We start from the raw sequence: 22,727 nt of genomic DNA, 5'->3' as shown, positions 1-22,727 counted from the left end.
GGTGTATAAAGCAAAGCAGAAGATTAAAATGGTGGAGACACTCTCCACTCATCCCTGCTTCCACATTCACATCATTATATAGGAAATCCCTAATGTAGTGGATATACGAAAGCTTTTGAAAAGGAACCACTTCAATATTGCCTCTGTGCCAGAATATGAATGTTGTCTACCACTTCTCCTGGCCCCCACCTCATTACCGTAAGTGGTAACAGTCATGTGCCATGGCTTTCTAATTGAATTTCAGGCTTTCCTTGATATATTAATCGTATATCTCATCTCCACCCAAATTTCTGTGACTGGAAATTGTTTTCCATCATTCATCTTTAGTTTTATTCATATATTTATGAAGAGAGCCTCAGTTTTTCAATTGTACAAACAGAATGAAAAGGCATAAACACAAAGACTGCAAAGAAGACCCTCATTCATTCCTGACTTCAGCCTCTAGGGTCACTACCAATAGGACAATGGACTAGATTCCATTTGCATCAGACCTCAGAGTTCCAGACACATATTCATTCTACATGACTCATACGCCACCAGTAGTCATCATCGATCCAATAGTGTCCCTCCTTCTCTTCACGTATTTCTACATCGTGTACTGATTGAGGCAATAAATCTCTCATAGGTATTGAAAACCCTACTAATCACGAAACCTAAGGGCAGTCATGATATCCCTCTTCTCTCCATAATTTATTCTCACAGCAGTGTGTCTCACCTGTAAATCACAATGCTGATTTTGTCTTGTTGTGGTTTGTTTTGTTTTGCCTTGTTTTTTTCATTGGGGCAGTAAGCAATTAATATTTCATAAAATGTAACATTTATCACTGAGCTGACTGGCCTTCTGTTTTCCTATAGGGATGTCTCTAGTAATATACTGAATGCATACACATAGGGACAAAATAATAACAGAAACCATGACATGAAATTTGATTATTACTCACATGGGTTCCTGCAATTATAAGGTGCCTCACAATGGAATACTGAAGGCTTGATCAGCTCGAACATGCCCACTTTAATCAATAGAAAGCACAGTCGATGAAACAAAAGAGAGAGAGAGAAAGGAAACTTTATGGACTTTGATGCATTCTTTCCAGATTTAATGTTCTCAATCATGAGGAATTGGTCACTCTTTCATAACGCAGAGATTTTTCTTTTTCTACAAACAAAAATACCGTCAAACTTGAGAGCACCCCAGAACAATAAAATTGACTCTTAATTATTCACATCCACATGAAGCTTGGCCAAACAGCTGACCTCCTAGATCCATTTGTTATTAATGGTCATCACCAGTGGAAATATTTAGGATTGCTTCTTGCCAGACCACATGTGTCCACAGTAGGAATTAACTGACTTTTTCTTCTTAATCTACTATTTACATATTTTGAACGGTTCTATCACTTATCGATTAATAATATGAAATCTAAATTAAGTAACCCAAACTAAGAGCATGATGTTATATATTCTGAACATCTGTCCATAGGAAGAAATCAATGTAGAAAACAGAGTATGTATCCTTCTTGGCCCTCAAATTCCAGATACTTATAGTTCCTTGCCCATGCCTCATCCTCTACCCACCTTGTTTGTTGGTCCCCTTGGGTTCAATTTTAGTTCGTTCATTGACATATCTCTATCAAATAAATCATTATACCATTGATACTAATGAAAGAAAGACATGAATACCCCAAACCCAAGAACAAGACCTGCAAATATCCCTAACTTCTATCCAATCACTATCACCATACATGTGATCTCTTTCCTTAATGCATTTCCAGGATCTAGATGATCACTTCATCAGCATAAGCTCTCATGGCTTATTTTTCAACGGGCCATCATCAACCCTTTGATATATATCGATGACTTTTGAGAATACAATGAAAACACTTAAACAAATTTCCCAAACCAAGACAGGAACCCTGGCCATGACTCACCTGGGTCTCTGTCCCATAGCAACCTGAAGAGGAGAAGCTTGATCAAAATGGAGGCTGAAATCGCCTGAGCTTCTATTCTGAAAAGTACCGAACAGAGAAGGTAATGACCGAGATTGAGACTTTCTCTCCATGGACCAGCAGATTTGTTTACTGATGCTTTCATTGGCTCAGTTAGCATAACCAGTGAATACGCATGAAGAGACAGACCACATGTCTTGTGTATTGGACCTGAGAGGTCCAGACATGTATTATTCGTCATCCACGACTCATGCGCTGGCATTTATCATCATCGATCCAGAAAAGATGACTTTCTCTTCATTCTATATGTTTCACTGATGCATGCGTTACTTCACTAATGCAAATTTTGACACTCTAGGGTTTGCAAAACCCAGCGAGACCTCGATATCACTCACCTGTCTCTATAACCATTCTCACATCATTATATCTCTCTCATATTTATTATCAGGTTTTTGCTTCACAACAGTTCCTTGTTTATCAATGGGATAAAGATGTCCTCCTTTAATTTTCTTTCACTCATTTTTTTTAGCTTAGTCATTACTTTTTGAGAAACCACCCATCCCCAGACTAGGAACTAGATGATGCTCACATGGGTGTCCGGGCTCCTATGACAAAGATGCCATCCTAGGATGGCACTCAAGGAAGAATCCTCATTTCTGGTCCAGTGCACCCACTCTGAGGAGTATAAAACAAAGTAGAAGATAAAAATGGTGGAGACACTCTCCACTTATCCCTGCTTCCGCATTCACATCATTATTTAGGCAATCCCTAATGTTGAGGATATGTGAAATCTGTTGAAAAGGAATCTTCAATCTTGCCACTGCGCCAGAATATGAAGGTTGTCAACCACTTCTCCTGACCCTCGTCCTTACCCTAAGTGGTAACAGTCATGTCCTTTGGCTTTATAATTGAAATTCTGGCTTTGCTTGACATATTACTGGTATATCTTTTTTTAAAAAACATCTTTATTGGAGTATAATTGCTTTACAATGGTGTGTTAGTTTCTGCTGTATAGCAAAGTGAATCAGCTATACATATACATTTGTCCCCATATCTCTTCCCTCTTGCATCTCCCTCCCACCCACCCTCCCTATCCCACCCCTCTAGTCGGTCACAAAGCACCGAGCTGATCTCCCTGTGCTATGCGGCTGCTTCCCACTAGCTATCTATTGTCTCCACCCATATTTCCCGTAATTGGAAATTGGTATTTTTTTGCTCACCTAATATTTTAAATTTTTTATTTGAGTATAATTCAACATAGTTTTGGAAGCCCTAACCACTGGTATCAGAGAAGAAAAGAATTAAAAGTGATCCAAATTGGAAAAGGGAATGTAAAACTGTCACTATTTGCCAATGATATTATATTATACATACAAAATCATATATATGATACCGGGAAACTAGTAGAGCTCTTCAATGAACTTGGAAAAGTTGCAGGATTCAAAATTAATACACAGAAATCTCTTGCATTACTATACTCTAACAACGGAAGTTCATAAATAGGGATTACGGAAACAATCACATTTACCGTTGCATCAAAAAGAATAAAATAGCTAGGAATAAACCTTCGTAAGGAAGCCAAAGACCTGTAATTAGAAAACTATAAGATGCTGATGAAAGAAATAAAAGATGACACAAACAGATGATGAGATATACCATATTCTTGGATGAAAGAATCAATATTCTGAAAATGGCTACATATCCAAAGATATCTACAGATTCAATGCAATCCTTATCAAATTACCAATTTTTTTTTCAGAATTAGAACAAAAAACTTTACAATTTGTATGGAAATACAAAAGACCATGAATAGCCAAAGCAATCTGGAGAAAGAAAAACAGATCTGAAGAAATCAGGCTCCCTGACTTCAGACTCTTCTAGAAAGCTATAGTCATCAAACAGTATGGTACCGGCACAGAAACAGAAATATAGATCAATGGTACAGGATAGAAAGTCCAGAGATAAACCCACGCATTTATGGTCACCTAATCTATGACAAAAGTGGCAAGTATACATATACAATGGAGAAAAGACAGTCTCTTCAATAAGTGGTGCTGGGAAAACTGGACAGCTACATGTTGAAGAATGAAATTAGAACACACCCTAGCACCATACACAAAAACAAACTCAAAATGGATTAAAGACCTAAATGTAAGGCCAGATAGTGTAAAACTTTTAGAGGAAAACATAGGGAGAACCCTCTGTGACACAAATTGCAGCAAGATCTTTTTTGATCCATCTCCTAAACTAATGAACATAAAAACAGTAATAAACAAATGGGACCTAATTAAACTTAAAGGCTTTTGCACAGCAAAGGAAACCATTAACAAAACGAAAAGAAAACCCTCAGAATGGGGGAAAATATTTGCAAACCAAGCAATTAACAAGGGATTAGTCCCCAAAATATACAAACAGCTCATGCAGCTCTGATTCATTTTGTTGTGCAGTGGAAGCTAACACAACATTGTAAAGCAACCATGCTCCAATACATATTAATTTAAAAAATAATAAATAACAACAACCCAATCAAAAAATGGGCATAAGATCTAAATAGACATTTCTCCCAAGAAAGTATACAGATCATTCACCTTTATTTTTAATTACATATGTATTTATAGATTCTCCCATTTTCCTATTTTAATAATAGAATGAAAAATATGAACACAAGACCAAAGTAAGCTCCTCGTTTATTCCTGCCTATAGGATGCCTTCTTGAGTTGAGAATGGAATAGATTAATGTAATATCGGACCTCAAAATTCCAGACAAGTATTCACTTTATATCACTCATACTGATGAACAGAAATCATCATCGATCCAACATTGGTCCTTTTTCTATGTACACATCTTTTTTTTGATTAAATAAAAAATTCACTAATTATTTTTAGCAGTACAATTCAAGAAAAAAATACAAAAAGCCTTCATCTATATAGAATAATTATTACTTAAATATATATCTCTCTTTAATACATCATTTTCTATATATGTATTAAACCATATAGTGGGTTTTATATCCATACTCAACACTGAGATGCAGTCTCCTTCTTTACTTATATTCCTCATTTCTTATTAAATATATTGAATTATTTTGATAAAACCATAGAGGAAAGAACTTCTACTATGACTCACAGTAATCTCCATCTCCTATTTCACAGAGGCAAACCCATAGCTCATATCCATGGACGATTCTAAATCACGTCTAGTGACTTCACTCTGAGGTGTACGCAACACAGAAGATGATAAAAATATTCAGACCTAATCACCACTATCTTTGTTTTCGGCATTTCTGTTACTCAGTATTTATGTTTTTATTACTTTTTCTCTCTAAATTTTTTACCTTGTTAAAAGAAAATCTCAGTCTTTTGTATGAAGCAGAACAATTAAACTGACTCTTGCTTATGCATGTCTTTCTATCTAACCTTGGCCAAACAGGTGACCCTCACCCATTTATTTAATGGGCATCAGTGTTTTCAATATTTATTAACAGTATCTTTTGTCTCGCTTCACCCTGTTTTTCCTTATGTTCATCTATATTTGCTAAATGGCTCATTATAGATCTATTAATAATAACAAATCTGTCTATGAAATCCATACAAAAATGTGACCTATTTATATTCCTGTCATCTCTCTATAGAAACAGTTTCACCAGAAGGAAGAGACTACTTACGGTCTGGGTTGGACCTCAGAGTTTCAGACATGTTTTCATCATTCAGGACTCTTCCCGTCACAATCATCATCACTGTTCCATCCCTGAGTCTCTTTTCTTCCATCATTTCTATATGGAAGAATAATAAAATAATATATGGTTCACTAAATATTTCAAGAATAACACCCTTCAATACCCCTAACCTCAGTTTACAGAATCATTTCCCATTAAGGGTCCATCTCTTCCAATTTTCGACCTCAATCCTGCCCATTATCAATTATTCAAAAGAATATTTCTTATATTTATCATTGAATTATGAGTAAGTTTTTGATTAATTTAATACTTTTTACTCTTTTCTTTGTTCATTTCTATTTGTTTATTGACTAATTCAGTAAGTCACTCATAATAATTTTAAAATTATTAGTCACAAAACCCAAGAAGAGTCGTGATATCGCTAACTGTAAATAGATCATTCTCACAGCAACGTACCTCTTTTTAAATTATATGCTATTATACATCTATGCATTAATCAATTAATGTTTAATGAAGGCCTATATTTATCACTGAGCTACACTGGCCTTCTGTTACTCTATATGGAAGTTTCAAGTAATACACTGAATACACAGGGGGAAAAAAATCACTGAAACTAAGACGAGAAATTTGACTATTACTCACATTTGTCTCTGTGCTTCTAATACAGAGATGTAATCATAAGGTGCATCACCATGGAATAATGCTTCATCAGCGCGAATGTGTCCATTTTGAAAAATATGAAGCACAGTCAATGAGAAAAAAAGAAAATTTATCTCCATTGACTCTTGCATTGTACATTTCTTTTTTTTTTTTTAAAACATCTTTATTGGAGTATAATTGCTTTACAATGGTATGTTAGTTTCAGCTTCACAACAAAATGAATCAGTTATATATATACATATGTCCCCATATCTCTTCCCGCTTGCGTCTCCCTCCCTCCCACCCTCCCTATCCCACCCCTCCAGGCGGTCACAAAGCACCGAGCTGATCTCCCTGTGCTATGAGGCTGCTTCCCACTAGCTATCTACCTTACAGTCATTTAGGAATTTATAACTTTTTCTTAATGTAGAAATTGTTTTCTCTTAACAGAAAGAACAAGCTCATACTTAAGACTGACTCAGAACAATAAAATTGACTCCTAATTGTTCAAGTCTATCTGGTATCTGGAAAAAGTGATGACACCCTTGATCCATCTATTTCATAATGATCATCAGTGCTGGAAATTTTTATTAATATTTCTTGTCTCATCATAGATGTTCATAATGAGAACATAATTTATCTTTTCTTTGTAATCTATTATTTATGTAACTTTAATAGTGCTCTCATTGATCTAGTAATAATTTTAAAACTTAATCGAAGAACTTGAAAATTATACATTCCTAACATCTGTCCATAGGATCAAATAAACATGAAAATAGAGTATGTATTGTCTTGGACCTCAGGGGTCCAGATACTTATTATTCATTGTCTGTGCCTCAACCTCTACCAATCCTCATCATTGGTTCATTTAAGCCCAATTTTAGTCCATTCATTTATATATTTGTATCAATTAAATCATTACTTCATTGATAGTAATAAAATAAATATATGATTAACAAAAGCCAAAGAACAAGACACTCGAATATCCCTAACTTCTCTCTAATCATTACCAAAATAGCTTACAACTCTTTCATTAATGAATATCAATGTTATACAATATCAATTTTTTAAAATAAATTTATTTATTTATTTTTGGCTGCGTTGGGTCTTTGTTGCTGCGCTCAGGCTTTCTCTAGTTGTGACAAGTAGGGGCTACTCTTCGTTGTGGTGTGCGGGCTTCTCATTGTGGTGGCTTCTCTTGTTGCGGAGCACAGGCTGTAGGCACACAGGCTCAGTACTTGTGGCTCGTGGGCTCTTGAGCGCAGCTCAGTAGTTGTGGCACACGGGCTTAGTTGCTCTGCAGCATGTAGGATCTTCCCGGACAAGGGCTGGAACCCGTGTCCCCTGCATTGACAGGCGGACTCCCAACCACTGCGCCACCAGGGAAGTCCCTACAATATCAATTAATCAGTATAAGGTTTCAGGTCATATTTATCAATGGGCCATTATTAACCTGTTGATTAGATTTATTACTTTTTAGAATACAATGAAAACACTTAAGTAAATTACCCAAACCAAGAGAGGAACACTGGTCATTACTCACCTGGGTCTCTGTCCTATACCAACCTGAAAATGATAACCTTGATCACAATAGAGGCTGAAATCACTCTGAGCTTCTATTCTGAAAAGTACTAAACAGAAGGTGATAAAGATTGAGACTTTCTCTCCATTTGTCCACATGTTTGTTTATTGATTCTTTCATTGCTTCAATTATAATAAAAAGTGAAAATGCATGAAGAGAAAAAAGACATTTCTTTTGCATCAGACCTCAGAGTTCCAGAACGTATTCATTGTACACGACTCATACGCCACCAATAGTCATCATTGATCCAATACCATACCTCTTTTTACTCATTCATTTCTATATTACTTATTGTTCAATTCATAATTCAGTAATTATAATTTTAAAAATGGTTATTCATTGTAACCACCAAAGAGCTTAGAAATATCTAATATATATTTAGAATCATTCTTGTGTCAACATCTTTCATTAATTACTCTCATTTTTCATTTTATGAATGAATCAATATAATACTTCATATTAATCCCATATTTCACTCTGGGCTATTTGGATTTCATTGATTATATTTCACAACTTGCAATAATACAGTCAATAGCTTTAAATAAAATATTGAAACTAAGGCCAAAATTTGTCTATTACTCACATGGTCTCCACAGTCCTAACACGTGAATGCAACCAGAGCTCTCAGGACCATAGAAGAATCCTTCAACCAGCTGAAGTGCTCCCATTCTAAGGAGTACAGAGCAGAAAAGATGATAAAAAATTTCAGACTTATCTCCATTGATCCTTGTTACCCACATTTCATTTACTCATTTAGGCATTCATTAATTTTTCATAACATAGTATTTTTTCTCTTAAGAAAAGAAAGCCTTAAACTTGAGACTGACCCAGCTCAACAATGTTGACTCTTACTTATCAGTGTCTGTATGATCCTTTCAGCAAAAGGGCAAAACACTTATTCGTTTATTGCTTAAAGGGCATGAATGTTTTCTATTTAATTAATAATATTTCTTGCCTGACCACATATGTTCCTAGTGAACAATGCTTTGCCTTCTTCTTTTTATGTGTTTTTTTACATTTTTTAATGGCTAGATTGCTGATTTATTATTAATAATATGTCTAAATCTATTAACCCAGAATAGGAATATAATGTTTGTATATTCCTAACATCGACCGATGGGGTCATTTATAACAGAAGATAGGCTAGATTTTGCGTTGTGTGGAATCAGGGTTACAGACACATGGTATTCACCATATATGACTCCTATGCCTCAAGTCATGGCCAACGGTCCAGGAGAGGCAGTTTTCTCTACTGTCCTCTACATTTGTTTATTAATTAATTCCCTATTATTTAAATAAACATAAATCAGGGACTTCCCTGGTGGCCCAGTGGTTGAGAGACCACCTGCCGATGCAGGGGACACGGGTTCAATCCCTGGTCCAGAGCAACAAAGCCCATGCACCACGACTACTGAGCCTGCGCTCTAGAGCCTGCAAGTCACAACTTCTGAGCCCGCACACCCTAGAGCCCTCATGCCACAACTACTGAGCCCATGTGCTGCAACTACTGAAGCCTGTGCTCTCTAGGGCCCACTTGCCACAACTACTGAAGCCGCATGTCTAGAGCCCATTCTCCGCAACAAGAGAAGCCACTGCAACGAGAAGCCTGCGCACCACAATGAAGAGTAGCTCCCACTCGCCGCAACCAGAGAAAGCCCGTGCGCAGCAACGAAGACCCAACAAAGCCAAATAAATAAATAAATAAATCACACAAAAAATTATGTGTAAGAGTCTTGAATATCCCTAACATTTATCTATACAATCATTTCCCCTGAAACCCAACTCTTTCATTAACTGAACTCAGTGTTTCATATATGGATTAATCATATTGTTTTGTATCAATGGTATTTGACATTAGCATGCTTGGACTTTCTTATTATATTTAATTTTTTAAATAATACCTTTTAAAGTAATAATTAAAAAAAAATACGGCTCAATTCAAGACAAGAACATTGACTACTACTCACATTGTTCTCCATCCTCCTAACACAGATGCAACCATAGGGCTCCTGTCCATGGAAGATGCTTAAATCAGCTCACGGGCATCCATTCTGAGAAGTACAGGTCAGAGCAGATAATAAAATATTGAGAACTAATCTCCATTGGTCCTTGCTTCTGCATTTCATTTTTAGTGACTTAGACAATCGTTAATTTGGAGTATGTTTATTTCATTTTCTCTTAAAAAAGTGAACTTAAAACTTGTCCCTGACACAGAAAATGAGCAGTGACTTACAGTAAGTAAACTTACTGATTACAGTAAATCATCTTATTATTGTCTGTATTATTCTTAGCCAAAGATTTAACAGTTAGGCACCACTTGTTTCTCTTTGGACTTCACTGTTTTCAAATTTATTAACAGTATTTCTTGCATGACCACATATTTTTATAATTGGATAAGGATTCACCCATTCAGCTTTATTTATTTACATATTTGGTTTTTGATTATTTCATTTCTCCAATGATAACAGTAAAGTGAAAATGCATGAATGAACACAAAGAATAAACAAGATCCTTGTATATTCCTGACTTTTATCTATAGGATCTTTACAAACAGAGTTAATGCATCAGATTTCTTTTTGCTGCACCTCAGAGTTTCAGACACATATTATTTATCATCCTTGATTCAAATCATCAGTCATCATCATTGGTCCAGGATTGGCTCAATTTCTCTTTGTTCATTTCTAAATTGTTTATTAATTCATTAATTCACACTAATCATACAGTAACTACTCTTAAGCAAACCACCCAAACCAACACGAGAACTTTGACTGACAGTGGTCTCCATGCTTCTAATGTATAGATGCAACAAAAGAGCTTGTGATCATGGAAGATGGTTAAATCCCTCAAGGGTGTTCACTCTGAGGAGTATAGAGCAGAACAGTTTATAAAAAAAAAAAAAAAGTTAGGACCTTATTTACATTGGTCCTTCCTTTCCACATCACTTACTCCAATTTTTTAGGTATTCATTAATTTTTCTTTATATATACACATTTTCTCTATTAACAAAGAGAACAACCTCAACCTTGCAACTGATCAAGAATAATGAAACTGACTGTTAATTATCTATGTCTACATGATCCTTAGCCAAAGAAGTAACACCCTTGATCCATTTATTTCTTAAAGGGCTTCACTGTTTTCAATATTTATTAATAATATATCTTGCCTCACTACATATGTTCATGATTGAATAATGCTTCATTTTCACTTTTATCCTTCTCTAATGGTTCTATCTATGATCCATTAAATCTATGAATCTAATATAAGAACATGACCTTTGTATATTTCTGACAGTTGTCTATATGATCATTTCCAAAAGAAGGATCGAACACATTATGTTGTGTATTGGATCTCAGCATTTCAGACACTTATTTTCATCATCCACTACTCATATGTCACCAGTAGTCATCAATGTCATGTTATTCCATATTAGGGTGTCATTTTCTTCATTGGTGTTTGTATTGATTAAACTATTAATAATTATTAATTCTTTGATAATAATAAAATAAGTATATAATTCACACACAAAAAAAACCAAGAGCAAGATTCTACAGTCTGTCTATACAAGCATTTCCCACATGGATCATATCTCTTCTGTTATTCAATCTCAGTGTTACACATTATTGATTAATCAACATGTTTCATACATATTTATCATTGACAATAGTTAACTTTTTGATTTAAGAATTTTTAATAATACCATGAACACCCTTAAACGAAGACCCAAACCAAAACAAGATCTTTGACCATTACCTACCTTTGTCTCTTTCCTGACAGAGACAGTACAGTAACCTTGATCATAGTGGAAGTTGAAATCAGCTCCAGTATCTGTTCTGAAGAGTACCAAGCAGAGAAGGTAATAAAAAGATTGAGACATTCACACCATTAATCCATACTTTCTACCATTCATATACATAGTAATTTAGGTATTTATTGATTTATAGTAATATTTATTTATTTTTCTCTTAATCAAACATCAACCTTACTCTGCTATTGATTCTTTTATAACAATATTTTTTAAGTCTATGGCCACAAGTTCAAGAAAAAGATCCTTGCATATATGTGACAAATGTCAATGGAACATGTCAAACAGGGTGAACGTACTAGATTCTTTTTAAGTTGGACCTCAGAGCTCCCGACACGTAATATTCACTGTATATGACTCATATGCGCCAGTCATCATCATTGGTCCATAATTTACCCTTATTCTTCATCTTTTGTTTAACTCAATCATTCACAAATAATAGCAAAATAAATTCACGTAAATCACAAAAACCTAAGAAGTTTCTTGAAAATTCCTAAGATCTGTCTATAGAATTATTTCCCACAGAGACTAGATCTCTTTCTCTATTTGACCTCAATGTTTAATATATCAATTAATCAACATCATGCTTCATGTCAACACCAGCTTCACTATCAGGCTATGGTTGGTCTTCTGTCACTATATTTCATAGATATTTATTTTCTGGCACAACATATGGGATCTTAGTTCCCCAACGAGGGATTGAACCCTCGCCCCCTGCAGTGGAAGCACGGAGTCTTAACCGCTGGACCACCAGGGAAGTACCCGATAGTGAATGCCATTAGTCACCTCAACAAGAAATTTAATTATTACTTACGCTGGTCCGCACATGTAAATGCAAACGTAAATTTTTTGATCACAGGGATCATGGCAGAACCTTGAACAGCATCCAGTACCCACCCTGAGGAGTACAAAGCATAGCAGATGATAAAAAGATTGAAGCATTATTGATCATTGCTGTCCACATTTCATTTTATTAGGCATTTAAATATTTACTAATTGATGTTAATAATTCTTTGTCTCATCTCCTAAAAGAAGAGAACAACATTGAACTGACTACTGATCCAGAACAGTAACATTGACTATATACTATCCCTGGCTATGTGATAGTTAGCCAAAGATGTAATACCCTTTATCCAATTATTTCTTTTATTTTTTTAATACAACTCAAGTAAATTTATTACATAAAACAAAAATATGACAAGGCCAAGTAAAATGAAGGCTCAGTGTTTGGTATAAGTGAAAAAATTATTCATGAAAATTCAAGATAGGTCAATTGCTACTAAAATACTTGCCAGAGAGAGGAGCTTCAAGATGGTGGAAGAGTAAGACGTGGAGATCACCTTCCTCCCCACAAATACATCAGAAATACATCTACACGTGGAACAACTGCTACAGAACACCTACTGAATGCTGGTGGAAGACCTCAGACCTCCAAAAAGGCAAGAAACTCCCCACGTACCTGGGTAGGGCAAAAGAGAAAAGAAAAAACAGAGACAAAAGAATAGAGACAGGACCTGCACCTCGGGGAGGGAGCCGTGAAGGAGGAAAGGTTTCCACACACTAGAAGCCCCTTCTCGGGCAGAGACAGCGGGTGGCGGAGGGGGAGCTTCGGGACCGCGGAGGAGAGCGCAGCCACAGGCGTGCGGAGTGCAAAGTGGAGAGATTCCCGCACAGAGGATCCGTGCCGACCAGCACTCACCAGCCCGAGAGGCTTGTCTGCTCACCCGCCAGGGCGGGCGGGGCTGGGAGCTGAGGCTCGGGCTTCGGTCGGAGCGCAGGGAGAGGACTGGGGTTGGCGGCGTGAACACAGCCTGTGAGGTTAGTGCGTCACAGCTGGCCGGGAGGGAGTCCGGGGAAAAGTCTGGACCTGCCGAAGAGGCAAGAGACTTTTTCTTCCCTCTTTGTTTCCTGGTGCGCGAGGAGAGGGGATTAAGAGCGCTGCTTAAAGGAGCTCCAGAGACGGGTGTGAGCCGTGGCTAACAGCGCAGACCCCAGAGACGGGCAGGAGATGCTAAGGCTGCTGCTGCCACCACCAAGAAGCCTGTGTGCGACCACAGGTCACTGTCCACACCCCCCTTCCGGGGAGCCTGTGCAGCCCGCCACCGCCAGAGTCCTGGGATCCAGGGACAACTTCCCCGGGAGAACGCACGGCGCGCCTCAGGCTGGCGCAACATTACAGCGGCCTCTGCCGCCGCAGGCTCGCCCCGCACTCCGTGCCCCTCCCTCCGTCTGGCCTGAGTGAGCCAGAGCCCCCGAATCAGCGGCTCCTTTAACCCCGTCCTGTCTGAGCGAAGAACAGATGCCCTCAGGTGACCTACACGCAGAGGCGGGGCCAAATCCAAAGCTGAACCCCAGGAGCTGTGCGAACAAAGAAGAGAAAGAGAAATCTCTCCCAGCAGCCTCAGGAGCAGGGGATTAAAGCTCCACAGTCAACTTGATGTACCTGCATCTGTGGAATACCTGAATACACAACGAATCATCCCAAACTGAGGAGATGGACTTTGAGAGCAACGATATATATATATATTTCTTTTTTCCCCTTTTTCTCTTTACGTGTCTATGTGTATGCTTCTGTGTGAGATTTTGTCCGTATAGCTTTGCTTTTACCATTTGTCCTAGGGTTTTGTCTGTCCGTTTCTTTTTTTTTTTTTTTTTAGTATAGTTTTTAGCACTTGTTATAATTGGTGGATTTGGTTTGGTTGCTCTCTTCTTTCTTTCTTTTTTTATTACTTTAAAAAACTTTTTAATAATTATTTTTTATTTTTTAATAACTTTTATTTTCTTTTATCTTCTTCTTTCTTTCTTTTTTTTTCTCCCTTTTATTCTGAGTCATGTGGATGACAGGCTCTTGGTGCTCCAGCCAGGCATCAGGGCTGTGCCTTTGAGGTGGGAGAGCCAAGTTCAGGACATTGGTCCACAAAGGACCTTCCAGCTCCATGTAATATCAAACGGCAAAAATCTCCCAGAGATCTCCATCTCAATGCCAAGACCCAGCTCCACTCAAAAGACCAGCAAGCTACAGTGCTGGTCACCCTATGCCAAACAACTAGCAAGACAGGAACACAACCCCACTCATTAGCAGAGAGGCTGCCTAAAATCATAATAAGGCCACAGACACCCCAAAACACACCACCAGACATGGACCTACCCACCAGAAAGACAAGATCCAGCCTCATCCACCAGAACACAGGCACTAGTCCCCTCCACCAGGAAGCCTACACAACCCACTGAACCAACCTTAGCCACTAGGGACAGACACCAAAAACAACAGGAACTACGAACCTGCAGCCTGTGAAAAGAAGACCCCAAACACAGTAAGTTAAGCAAAATGAGAATACAGAGAAATGCACAGCAGATGAAGGATCAAGGTAAAAACCCACCAGACCTAACAAATGAAGAAGAAATAGGCAGTCTACCTGAAAAAGAATGCAGAATAATGATAGTAAAGATGATCCAAATCTTGGAAATAGAATGGAGAAAATATAAGAAATGTTTAACAAGGACCTAGAAGAATGAAAGAGCAGAGAAACAGTGATGAACAACACAATAAATGAAATTAAAAATACTCTAGAAGGGATCAATAGCAGAATAACTGAGGCAGAAGAACAGATAAGTGACCTGGAAGATAAAATAGTGAAAATAACTACCACAGTGCAGAAAAAAGAAAAAATAATGAAAAGAATTGAGGAAAGTCTCAGAGACCTCTGGGACAACATTAAACGCACCAACATTTGAATTATAGGGGTCCCAGAAGAAGAAGAGAAAAAGAAAGGGACTGAGAAAATATTTGAAGAGATTATACTTGAAAACTTCCCTAATATGGGAAAGGAAATAGTTAATCAAGTCCAGGAGGCACAGAGAGTCCCATACAGGATAAATCCAAGGAGAAACACGCGAAGACACATATTAATCAAACTATCAAAAATTAAATGCAAAGAAAAAAAATTAAAAGCAGCAAGGGAAAAACAACAAATAACACACAAGGGAATCCCCATAAGGTTAAAAGCTGATCTTTCAGCAGAAACTCTGCAAGCCAGAAGGGAGTGGCAGGACATATTTAAAGTGATGAAGGGGAAAAACCTACAACCAAGATTACCCTACCCAGCAAGAATCTCATTCAGATTTGACAGAGAAATTAAAACCTTTACAGTCAAGCAAAAGCTAAGAGAATTCAGCACCACCAAACCAGCTCTACAACAAATGCTAAAGGAACTTCTCTAGGCAGGAAACACAAGAGAAGGAAAAGACCTACAATAACAAACCCAAAACAATTAAGAAAATGGTAATAGGAATATACATATCGATAATTACCTTAAATGAAAATGGATTAAATGCTCCAACGAAAAGACATAGACTGGCTGAATCCATACAAAAACAAGACCCATATATAGGCTGTCTACAAGAGACCCACTTCAGACCTAGGGACACATACAGACTGAAAGTGAGAGGATGGAAAAAGATATTCCATGCAAATGGAAATCAAAAGAAAGCTGGAGTAGCAATTCTCATATCAGACAAAACAGACTTTAAAATAAAGACTATTACAAGAGACAAAGAAGGACACTACATAATTTTCAAGGAATTGATCCAAAAAGAAGATATAACAATTGTAAATATTTATGCACCCAATATAGGAGCACCTCAATACATAAGGCACATACTAACACCCATTAAAGGGGAAATCGACAGTAACACAATCGTAGCAGGGGACTCTAACACCCCACTTTCACCAATGGACAGATCATCCAAAATGAAAATAAATAAGGAAACACAAGCATTAAATGATACATTAAACAAGATGGACTTAACTGATATTTACAGGACATTCCATCCAGAAACAACAGAATACACTTGCTTCTCAAGTGCTCACAGAACATTCTCCAGGATAGATCATATGTTGGGTCACAAATCAAGCCTCAGTAAATGTAAGAAAATTGAAATTGTATCAAGTACCATTTCCGACCACAACACTATGAGACTAGATATCAATTACAGGGGAAAAAATCTCTAAAAAGTACAAACATATGGAGGTTAAACAATACACTACTTAATAACCAAGAGATCACTGAAGAAATCAAAGAGGAAATCAAAAAATACCTAGAAATAAATGACAATGAAAACAGGACGACCCAAAACCTATTGGATGCAGCAAAAGCAGTTCTAAGAAGGAAGTTTATAGCAATAAAATCCTATGTTAAGAAACAAGAAACATCTCAAATAAACAACCTAACCTTATACCTAAAACAATTAGAGAAAGAAAAACAAAAGAAACCCCAAACTTAGCAGAAGGAAAGAAATCATAAAAACCAGATCAGTAATAAATGAAAAATAAATGAAGGAAATGATAGCAAAGATCAATAAAACTAAGAGGTGGTTCTTTGAGAAGATAAACAAAATTGATAAACCATTAGCCAGACTCATCAAGAAAAAAAGGGAGAGGACTCAAATCAATAGAATTAGAAATGAAAAAGGAGAAGTAACAACTGACACTGCAGAAATATAAGATCATGAGAGATTACTACAAGCAACTCTATGCCAATAAAATGGACAACCTGGAAGAAATGGACAAATTCTTAGAAATGCAAAACCTGCCAAGACTGAATCAGGAAAAAATAGAAAATATGAACAGACCAATCACAAGCACTGAAATTGAAACTGTGATTAAAAATCTTCCAACAAACAAAAGCCCAGGACCAGATGGCTTCACAGGCTAATTCTTTCAAACATTTAGAGAAGAGCTGACACCTATCCTTCTCAAACTCTTACAAAATACAGCAGAGGGAGAAACACTCCCAAACCCATTCTACGAGGCCACCATCACCCTGATACCAAAACCAGACAAAGATGTCACAAAGAAAGAAAACTACAGGCCAATATCACTGATGAACATAGATGGAAAAATCCTCAACAAAATACTAGCAAACAAATCCAACAGCACATTAAAAGGATCATACACCATTATCAAGTGGGGTTTAACCCAGGAATGCAAGGATTTTTCAATATACGCAAATCAATCAATGTGATACACCATATTAACAAACTGAAGAATAAAATCCATATGATCATCTCAATTGATGCAGAGAAAGCTTTCGACAAAATTCAACACACGTTTATAATAAAAACCCTCCAGAAATTAGGCATAGAGGGAACTTACCTCAACATAATAAAGGCCATATATGACAAACCCACAGCCAACATCGTCCTCAATGGTGAAAAACTGAAACCATTTGCACTATGATGAGGAACTAGACAAGGTTGCCCACTCTCACCATGGTTATTCAACATAGTTTTGGAAGTTTTAGCCACAGCAATCAGAGAAGAAAAAGAAATAAAAGGAATCCAAATCAGAAAAGAAGTAAAGCTGTCACTGTTTGCAGATGACATGATACTATACATAGAGAATCCTAAAGGTGCTACCAGAAAACTACTAGAGCTAATCAATGAATTTGGTAAAGTAGCAGGATACAAAATTAATGCACAGAAATCTCTTGCATTCCTATACACTATGATGGAAAATCTGAAAGTGAAATTAAGAAAATACTCCCATTTACCACTACAACAAAAAGAATAAAATACCTAGGAATAAACCTACCTAAGGAGACAAAAGACCTGTATGCAGAAAATTATAAGACACTGATGAAAGAAATTAAAGATGATACAAACATATGGAGAGAAATATCATGTTCTTGGATTGGAAGAATCAACATTGTGAAAATGACTCTACTACCCAAAGCAATCTACAGATTCAATGCAATCCCTATCAAACTACCACTGGCATTTTTCACAGAACTAGAACAAAAAATTTCACAATTTGTATGGAAACACAAAAGACCCTGAATAGCCAAAGCAATCTTGAGAAAGAAAAACGGAGCTGGAGTACTCAGGCTTCCTGACTTCAGACTATACTACAAAGCTACAGTAATCAAAACAGTATGGTACTTCCACAAAAACAGAAATATAGATCAATGGAATAGGAAAGAAAGCCCAGAGATAAACCCACACACACATGGTCACCTTATCTTTGATAAAGGAGGCAAGAATATACAGTGGAGAAAAGAAAGCCTCTTCAATAAGTGGTGCTGGGAAAACTGGACAACTACATGTAAAAGAATGAAATTAGGACACTCCCTAACACCATACACAAAAATAAACTCAAAATGGATTAAAGACCTAAATGTAAGGCCAGAAACTATCAAACTCTTAGAGGGAAACATAGGCAGAACACTCTATGACATAAATCACAGCAAGATCCTTTTTGACCCAACTCCTAGAGAAATGGAAATAAAAACAAAAATAAACAAATGGGACCTAATGAAACTTATAAGCTTTTGCACAGCAAAGGAAACCATAAACAAGAACAAAAGACAACCCTCAGAATGTGGTAAAATATTTGCAAATGAAGCAACTGACAAAGGATTAATCTCAAAAATTTACAAGCAGCTCATGCAGCTCAATATCAAAAAAACAAACAACCCAATCCAAAACTGGGCAGAAGACCTAAATAGACATTTCTCCAAAGAAGATATACAGATTGCCAACAAACACATGAAAGAATGCTCAACATCATTAATCATTAGAGAAATGCAAATCAAAACTTCAATGAGCTATCATCTCACACCAGTCAGAACGGCCATCATCAAAAAATCTACAAACAATAAATGCTGGAGAGGGTGTGGAGAAAAGGGAACCCTCTTGCACTGCTGGTGGGAATGTGAATTGGTACAGTCACTATGGAGCACAGTATGGAGGTTCCTTAAAAAACTACAAATAGAACTACCATATGACCCAGCAATGCCACTACTGGGCATATACCCTGAGAAAACCATAATTCAAAAAGAGTCATGTACCAAAATGTTCATTGCAGCTCCATTTACAATAGCCAGGACATGGAAGCAACCTAAGTGTCCATCATCCGATGAATGGATAAAAAAGATGTGGCACATATACAATGGAATATTACTCAGCCATCAAAGGAAACGAAATTGAGTTATTTGTAGTTAGGTGGATGGACCTAGAGTCTGTCATACAGAGTGAAGTAAGTCAGAAAGAGAAAAACAAATACCATATGCTAACACATATATATGGAATCTAAAAAACAAACAACAAAATGGTCATGAAGAACCTAGGGGCAAGACGGGAATAAAGGCGCAGACCTTCTAGAGAATGGACTTGAGGATACGGGGTTGGGGGGCAATGGTAAGCTGGCACAAAATGAGAGAGTGGCATGGACATATATACACTACCAAATGTATAACAGATAGCTAGTGGGAAGCACCGCATAGCACAGGGAGATCAGCTCAGTGCTTTGTGACCACCTAGAGGGTGGAAGGGAGGGAGATGCAAGAGGAAAGAGTTATGGGGATATATGTATATGTATAACTGATTCACTTTGTTATAAAGCAGAAACTGACACACCACTGTAAAGCAATTATACTCCAATAAAGATGTAAATAAATAAATATATAAAATTAAATAAAATACTTTCCAGAATTTAATAACTAACTTTTATATAGTGTTGATCCAATTATATCTTAATGGATACTCATATTTACAAGTTAAATCAATAGTATTTCTTGTCTCATATTACTGGACAGTACTTCACCCTTTCATCTTTATTTACGTAATTGTATAGATTTTGTTATTGATTTTTTGTAGCAATAATACCATCAAAATTCATGAACCACAAAAGTCCAAGAACAGACTTCAGTGCATTCCTAGTCTGTCTTGAGGATCACTTCCAACAGAGACCACAGACTAGATCTCTTTCTGGACAGTACCTCAGAGCCAGATACATATCATCTATCACCCGTGATTCATACCCCACCAGCGGTCCCATCTCAGTCCAGGATTTGCCCTCTTTCTCCTCGTTCATTTGCACACTCGTTGATTTTTAATTTTTAATTGCCTAATAATAATAAATTTACATGAAGCACAAAAACTCAAGAACAAGAGTTTCAAGTATCCCTAACACCTGTACATAGAATAATTTCCCTCAGCAACTATATCTTTCATTAATCAATCTTAGTTTGCACCTGTTCATTAAGGGACGTATGTGACATATGAAACCCATAGTGGGCCATGGCTAACTTCTTAGATTATACTTAATACATGTTTATAACAAAACAGCGAATATTCTTAAACAAGCCCCCCACACCAAGATAAGGGCTTTGACTATTACTCACATTGGTCTCTTTGCTCCTAATACAGAATTCACAGCCAGGGCAAAAGGCTTGCATCAGTTCAGTTCATTCATTCTGAGTATAAGCAATGCAGATAATAAAATATTGAGACATTCTTCCCATTAATACATGGTTTTCTCGTTTCATTTTCTTAATATTTAAGTATTTATTATTTTATAGTGTGATATACTTCTTTTTATCTAAAGTAAACAAACTACTCAAACTCAGGACTGACTCAAAGCAAGAAGACAGACTAATACATGTAACTATCTATATCATCCTTACCCCAAAGTGTAACCTGCTTGATCCATTTATCACTTAATGAACTCTCATGGTTCTAAGTTATATTAATAGTAATTCATACCTCACCACATATTTTCATAATTTGATATGCTTCACCCTTTTCATCTTTATACACTGACATATCTGTTTATTCTTTCATTTATTCACTTAATAAAATCAAAATCCATGAAGCACCAAAGACTGAGAATATGATCCTTGTAGATTACTGAAATCTATCCATGGGCTCATTCCTACAAATGTAAACACTTAGTATTTTTTTGTAATGGACCTCAGTAGTTCGTAGATGTTTTCATCATAAAATATAGTTCAGAATCGGTCCATGGTTGGCCTTTTCTTCATATAATTTGTATACTGTTTCTATATATAGCATGAACCCACCATCAGCACTACAATACTGACTAGTACTTACGTATCCTATGTGCTCCGTCCTCATAATGAAAATAGCTTACATCGTTATCAATTAAGGAATGTGTAGGGAAAACCTAAAACAAATTTAAAGAGCTATAAAATGAATGACATGGACTCAACCTGTTTTTAAAATCATCCTAAGTGATCAAATTAATCATAATCAAATTAATCATAAACTTTGGTTCCTCATCCTTAGTATAGGCCTAACCTTGTTTGATTTTGTTCATGTATGTAGCCACGTACTCATTTTAAATATACATTCCTAAACATACTGGCAGCCTACAGATCTTGGTCTTTTCAGCATGCTTAAATCAGTTCAGGGGCACCCATTTTGTAGAGTACAAAGATGATGTTAAAAGAATGAGACATTTTCTCCATTGGACCATGCTTTTCTCCCTTCGTTTACTTAGACTTTTAGATGTTTATTAATTAATGTATTTGTTATTTCTTTAAAAATGAGCAACCTGGAACTCATCACTGACACACAGCAACAGCACTATTATGACATATATTTGACTTTATCAGTGATTCTCGAAACGTTGTTTCCTGATAGGCAGCATTAGCAGAACTTGGGAACGTGTTAGGAATGCAGATTAGCGGACCCGACACTAATTTTACTGAATCAGAAATGCTGAGAGTGGGACCAGCAATCTGTAGTTTAACAAGCCCTTCGGGTGATTCTGGTTCTCACTCAGGAACACTGCTCTATTATTAACCTATCCCAGAGAGGCAAAACCCTTGATCTACTGGTTTCTTAATGCACTGCTGTGCTTCAGAATTATATGAACAAAAATTTCTCTCACAACATTTTTTCTTAATTAACCCAGCTTTACTCTCTTTATCTATCTACCTATCACCTATCTATCCGTCTTTTGATTCTTTAATTTATTCCCTTAGAATAATGTAATAAGTCCCCATGATCCATTTAAACCCCAGAATTAGTTGCTTGAAAATTACTGAAATCTAGCTATACACTTATTCCCACCGTTTTCTCAAATCTCCTTTTGAAATGAACTTCAGTGATGCAGAAACGAATTAATCACAAGACACATTCAGACTGCATTCCATTCACATCATGGATCCGTGCTTGACTCGTTTTCATTTAACTTCTGCATTCTTTAAAGATGTAAGAAAGAACGACCATGGACCCGCCAACCACTCCACATCCAAACACCGTAAGTATCTGACATT

General features: G+C 36.7%; 9 non-coding genes and 1 pseudogene across 9 annotated transcripts; all 10 read right to left on the bottom strand.

The window, feature by feature from the left end:
* Positions 1-485: 485 nt before the first annotated feature.
* On the bottom strand, positions 486-557 carry LOC115867419 (small nucleolar RNA SNORD113/SNORD114 family). The gene has a single exon (XR_004045126.2). It is a non-coding gene; the product is annotated as a small nucleolar RNA SNORD113/SNORD114 family (small nucleolar RNA).
* A 1,593-nt stretch (positions 558-2,150) lies between these two features.
* On the bottom strand, positions 2,151-2,225 carry LOC115867373 (small nucleolar RNA SNORD113/SNORD114 family). The gene has a single exon (XR_004045087.2). It is a non-coding gene; the product is annotated as a small nucleolar RNA SNORD113/SNORD114 family (small nucleolar RNA).
* A 2,465-nt stretch (positions 2,226-4,690) lies between these two features.
* On the bottom strand, positions 4,691-4,764 carry LOC115867381 (small nucleolar RNA SNORD113/SNORD114 family). The gene has a single exon (XR_004045095.1). It is a non-coding gene; the product is annotated as a small nucleolar RNA SNORD113/SNORD114 family (small nucleolar RNA).
* An 855-nt stretch (positions 4,765-5,619) lies between these two features.
* LOC115867379 (small nucleolar RNA SNORD113/SNORD114 family) lies at positions 5,620-5,691 on the bottom strand. The gene has a single exon (XR_004045093.1). It is a non-coding gene; the product is annotated as a small nucleolar RNA SNORD113/SNORD114 family (small nucleolar RNA).
* Positions 5,692-7,054: 1,363 nt separating this feature from the next.
* Positions 7,055-7,129, bottom strand: LOC115867376 (small nucleolar RNA SNORD113/SNORD114 family). Its single transcript, XR_004045090.1, has one exon. It is a non-coding gene; the product is annotated as a small nucleolar RNA SNORD113/SNORD114 family (small nucleolar RNA).
* An 894-nt stretch (positions 7,130-8,023) lies between these two features.
* LOC115867428 (small nucleolar RNA SNORD113/SNORD114 family) lies at positions 8,024-8,094 on the bottom strand (annotated as a pseudogene).
* Positions 8,095-9,003: 909 nt separating this feature from the next.
* Positions 9,004-9,077, bottom strand: LOC115867394 (small nucleolar RNA SNORD113/SNORD114 family). Its single transcript, XR_004045105.2, has one exon. It is a non-coding gene; the product is annotated as a small nucleolar RNA SNORD113/SNORD114 family (small nucleolar RNA).
* Positions 9,078-10,423: 1,346 nt separating this feature from the next.
* On the bottom strand, positions 10,424-10,496 carry LOC115867374 (small nucleolar RNA SNORD113/SNORD114 family). Its single transcript, XR_004045088.1, has one exon. It is a non-coding gene; the product is annotated as a small nucleolar RNA SNORD113/SNORD114 family (small nucleolar RNA).
* Positions 10,497-11,186: 690 nt separating this feature from the next.
* LOC115867388 (small nucleolar RNA SNORD113/SNORD114 family) lies at positions 11,187-11,259 on the bottom strand. Its single transcript, XR_004045100.2, has one exon. It is a non-coding gene; the product is annotated as a small nucleolar RNA SNORD113/SNORD114 family (small nucleolar RNA).
* A 701-nt stretch (positions 11,260-11,960) lies between these two features.
* Positions 11,961-12,034, bottom strand: LOC115867440 (small nucleolar RNA SNORD113/SNORD114 family). The gene has a single exon (XR_004045142.1). It is a non-coding gene; the product is annotated as a small nucleolar RNA SNORD113/SNORD114 family (small nucleolar RNA).
* Positions 12,035-22,727: the final 10,693 nt, after the last annotated feature.

This window comes from Globicephala melas, chromosome 2 (assembly GCF_963455315.2).
Source record: "Globicephala melas chromosome 2, mGloMel1.2, whole genome shotgun sequence".
In the NCBI taxonomy this organism is placed as follows: Eukaryota; Metazoa; Chordata; class Mammalia; order Artiodactyla; family Delphinidae; genus Globicephala; species Globicephala melas.
The sequence above is the reverse complement of the archived record's forward strand: the minus strand, read 5'-3'. Positions and strand labels throughout refer to the sequence as shown.